The 5,065-nt window shown below is 41.1% G+C and overlaps 1 long non-coding RNA gene across 4 annotated transcripts; it reads right to left on the bottom strand.

The window, feature by feature from the left end:
* Nucleotides 1-924: 924 nt before the first annotated feature.
* Nucleotides 925-4,837, bottom strand: LOC127346075 (uncharacterized). Of its 4 annotated transcripts, none has more exons than XR_011756479.1 (4): nt 4,249-4,837; nt 3,186-3,358; nt 2,884-3,090; nt 925-1,324 (listed from the first exon to the last, which is right to left on the bottom strand). It is a non-coding gene; the product is annotated as an uncharacterized lncRNA (long non-coding RNA). The 4 variants fall into 4 exon arrangements; XR_007879305.1 differs by having other exon boundaries at nt 3,181-3,358; XR_007879304.1 differs by having other exon boundaries at nt 925-1,319; nt 2,884-3,358.
* Between the last annotated feature and the right edge of the window lie 228 nt (nt 4,838-5,065).

A 5,065-nucleotide genomic window follows, 5' to 3' on the forward strand; every position in this document is an offset into this window, starting at 1 on the left:
AGTTACTCCCACGTGTGTTTCACATAATCTAGGTAGTATCTATCATAACGAAGAGTATATACATGTAGTATGAAGTATATAAGAATATTTTGGTAGTATATATACTACTTTGTAGGTGGTATGTACACTTTTTTACGTACACTATTTCTTTACGTATAAATATGCATGTATTTTGTATATATAGTGCAAACTATGGGTGTATTTAATTTTTTTTCACCAAAGTTGGTATGGAGTATCTTAGATACAATATACGAACATACTCAAATTGATAAAGTATCATATATACTTTTGTATGATGGTATACGAGAGATGGGTGTAGTTACACCCAGGAGTAGGAAGTATTTATCCTATATATATATATATATATATATATATATATAGAGATGCGCTATTTGACTCCCTGGGGGCAGAATATTATTCTGCACCCCACCGCACCAGGCGCGCCAGCCCGCACTGCCGCAGGCCCGGACGCACCACAATCCCCGTCCACGCGCCAGCGACGTAAAGTTATGTCGCATGCACGATCCCCCGTCGGTTCCAACTTCCAAGCCCCGCACCAGTGCACCACGATCCGATGTAAAATTATGTGGCATGCTCGGTCCGCGTCCATTCCAAGCTCCCAGCATTCCCGGCCTGTACTTTTCTAATTTGGCAGATTCTGTGCGGCGTAAAGATTCTTTGCATGCAACATAAGATAGCTAACCATGCAATCCATGTGTCTCGTTAACTGATTAAGCATCTATGCAAGAAAAATGAACCTACTAAGAAAATCTGCTAACGAGCATGGGTGACTAATTCAATTTATACTCCATCGCAAGAAATACTGGGCCAAACACTCACGTAGGAGATCTCAGAGGCAATGTAAAAAACTTGATAAAAGACAAAAATTACAACTTAATAAAGCTAAGAATGATTACAACTTAATAAAGCTAAGATAATTCAGAGGTGACGTAAAAGTTTAATGCCCGTAAGAATAGTATAAGGATGGCCTGATTACACAATGCAAGTTTTGCACGTACGGCTTGAGTAAGAATTCCAATGTGTCCATGCACACATGGCAATGCGCGCATATCAAAAATAAAGGAATTAATATGTTAATATGTAATAAATTACATGAGACGGTGCAAATTATTTAGTTACATCAGCTGATCAGCTCCACTAGACGACCCTTTGATGTTCGATTTCTACCGTACTAGGCAGCCCGACGCTGAAGACCACAACATGCAGTGCAGCTCTACATTTCATTGTGTACCCAGGAGCAGAACACACCACCAATCCCACTTAATCTTTTGAACATCACTGTCTGTCCTGAAAAATGTCTGTCCTGAAAAATGGGCAGAGAATTATCATAACAATCAAGAAGCTTGACATAATTTGCAACCATAGAATTCCTTTGGCAAAAATTGAATCAGTGAAAAGAAAGGGGATGTCCATTGTCACACCATCACCAGTATATTTAACAAGATTTAGAAGCTAGTCAGCCTGTAAGCCCAAAATTTTAGTTAGCTCAACTTTGCTAGCTTAAATCCCCAAATGCAGAGGTGAAGAATTGAGTATTCGATCAGCTGTTTTGGGCATAGCAAAACTATAAGTTTAATACTAACATTTATTTTTAATCAACCCGGGGATATTTGGCCTAGAATTTTCTAGAAACTGAAAATAGACGGAGGGTAACTTTTGTTGTACATATCTGTGTTTCAGGAGCAATTGGATTAGTTTCCTTTCACTGCCAATAGAAACTAGGGGGCGCTTGCCGTTCTAATTAGAAACTAGGGTTAAGACAACTGTATTATGTGACCATTTAGAATTCTGTCATTTTCCGCTTGAAAGTCCTAGAATGTCATCTATGCACGGCTAGCAAACTGAAATAAGATGCATAATGCTTTTACCAGATTTAAAATACATTTGGCATACTAAATCTGTATCTGTACGTAATGTAAAATTACTATGCTCGAAACGTGATCAAAGCTCGAAGCCAAGGAACGAACATGTACACCAACTTCCATGCGTTTTCCATTAGCACTATGATCAATTTTCATGCACATGAAACATAGTATAACCAGGTAGCTGAAAAGGTGAGAATCATTTCTACATAACAAATGTTATGTATAATGATGGGAAAAGCATAAATATTTAGAAGCACGCCAAGTAGAAAAAGGTAATTTTCTTACTAACAGAAGGTATTGTGAGCAGCTAGCAAGCACAAAGTAAGCACAAAGGCGCAAGGACCATGTATCTACTAAGGCCATGTGTTGAGCTGAAACTCAAAAATGCCACCAAAGAAAATAAAGAAACTGCAAAAGGAGTAATTAGAAGAAGGACATCCATACTTTATTATTTATACATATACCCATTTCGAAAGAGCAAGTACAGCTGACATCGCATTGGGGCAACATAGGTGCTTTGTCAGTACATCATTTTCTCTTGCCGTATGATAGTAGCATGTTCTTAAAACCTTAAAACTAGCCACCAACAAACTACAGTTTGGTTATCCTCAATAAAATATTACTGCTGAGAGATCCATGGAGTGGTATATGGACTAGAGTGAGGAAAAAATGAAATAACTATGACTGAATGCTTTCAATGGGATCGAGAACATATTTCTAATTACTGCGAGAAATTAGCTGCTTGGTTGCACGATAACAGACTGAGGTATTTACAAAATAGAGAAGTAGTACTCCATCTGATCCATAATAAGTAGTCACCACTAGACGTAGCATATTTGCTATTTGACAAATCCGCTAATGCATACTCTTCTTGCCACTTGCTATTCGACAAATCCATGCAAAGCAACACAACAAGAATGTAGATAGGAAGAGGATGAATGACATGTAGTCCAAAGAAGTACCGAAAGAAAATAAACACAGTGCAAAAAAGTTTGACCTTTTGGTTCTAATCACGCTGTAGGGACAAAGGCCATCATCCTGGCCGCAGTCCTCTGGACTGACTGCTTCATGCCCCAAACGGCCATGGGTGCCATGCCAAAACAATAGTCGTCGTCGGTTTGTCGCCAGGCCATATGTATAGAATATTCATCAATTCAGAGGTAAGATGAGTACTTCACTCAATGGCACAGTTGAAAGAAGATAGCTGAGAGGTTGAAAATTTGGTTATAATCAAATGCAGGGTAAGAAAGAAAGACACAAGGGAAAATCAACTGACAACAGAGAGGTCACGAACTCTGCCTTATGGGGGTACCCATGCTCATGGAAGTTCAGCTCGGGCGACACCAGGCTAGGTACAACAAGAACACAAACGCTGACATTTGTTTGGCTCTCCAACATTGGCTCTAGATACTTGCTCTTTGTCTCCAAGTCCCTTGCATACATCTTCCATCCCTTGATTTTTTGGGAGAATCCTGAAAAATTATTACTCGTCAGGCACAAACAAGGATTCTGAAAAATAAACGTCGGATACAAGCAAGAAATATTTTCAGAACTAACTACTGAATAAAATTCAGAATCTGCATCTTCTATTATACCATATTTCTCCAAAAGAATGTTACTGCCATAACATCAATTTTCACTCAGGCACTAAGACGAAAATCTGGGTGAGAGTAATGTTACTGAGTAGGACATTCCCCTCTGCTTAGCTATAATCACATGAGTACTCACGAAATAGCACATTCTTATCTCATTTATGCTACAGAAAACTAACAAGCAATCATCTGAATAAGCAATCAAATTCATGCTATAGAAGATTATTACTCCTGGCTTGAGGGAAGGCTTAAACCAAAATGCAGCGAAGACTAACAGGCTGGGTGAGGATCACTATGAGTCCACCTCATTGCAATTGAAATGAACCCAACTCGAATTTGCAGTTGCATCAATATTTGTCTAATAAAAACTAAAACAAAAAAATTGCGTGATGTACTGAATCTCGAGTGAGCAGAGATCCAGGAGCAGTACTGAAGAATACTGCAAAATTCAGAACTGGATCTTCTAATGTTGATTAATTGAATAGATGAACCTGTACAGAAACTGCCAAATAAGTTCGTTGTTTTACTGCCCAAACATTCTATAGACTCCATACGAGTATATGTACCAATGAATTAAGAAGTCAATTAATACCCTAAATAAATGAATTGATAGGCTTGTAAAGCTACACACAAACTAAACAGAGCTAGATAGAGGTGATATCGTCAGGTATCACCTGGATCTGCACGATAACAAAAGTGAGCTAAAGAATTAGCCGTGCTTCCGTCTGAACAAACCACATCAATAATCAGCACTAGCTGGAGACAAATACCTATCTTTTGGAATTGACTATTGGTATCTCCATGGGAATCACCCAAACTGCAACCTGACGACGTAAAATTGTAAGGGGCTAGATGCCAGTTCGCAGGCATTGTGGCAGCCGCCGTAGGACGCCGGTTCAATTCCAGTTGACCACCTCCGATCCCAACCCAGGACTGCTACTAAAAATAGACTAAAAATCAGAAGAAAAAAAAGCTACTACCCACTGGTAACACGGCAGATCAGACAGGAGGAAGAGAGAGCCTTCTGGGCATGCATCGGCCGCTGGCAGTGTTGTCCTGTTGGGCCTTGGCGGCGGAGGGGCGCTGGCGACGGAGCCGTCTGTAGCGCCGCTGGCAACCTGCACCACGCCGCCATTGCCGCCGATCCAGCCCGACGACCGCGGCCGGAGCCGACGACACACAGCGCGCAGAGCACAGCTTCCGCTCACCGCCTCTCGCTGCCGGCCGTTCACGCGGTCGCCGCTGCCGGCCGGTCGCCGCTGCCGCGTTCTCCCAATTGCTCGCCGCCGTGTCCACACGATTGGAAAGCAGGAGAAAAGAAAATACGGTGACGCGGTTAGTGGCAGCTACCAACCCCACGACCCGGTTAAAGCAAACCGTCCTGATAAAATAAACTATATTGTACGTATTAAAATTACAACGGTCAGCGCTACCAGTCGCACGGACATGGTTCGATGGAACCAACCCGGCGGTCTGGCTCGATGGACCGACCAGGGAGCAGAATTAGTTATTCTACACCCAGGGTATCTAATAGAGTTTCTCTCTCTCTATATATATATATATATAATATATATATATATACCGACT

Source organism: Lolium perenne, chromosome 3 (genome assembly GCF_019359855.2).
Source record: "Lolium perenne isolate Kyuss_39 chromosome 3, Kyuss_2.0, whole genome shotgun sequence".
In the NCBI taxonomy this organism is placed as follows: Eukaryota; Viridiplantae; Streptophyta; class Magnoliopsida; order Poales; family Poaceae; genus Lolium; species Lolium perenne.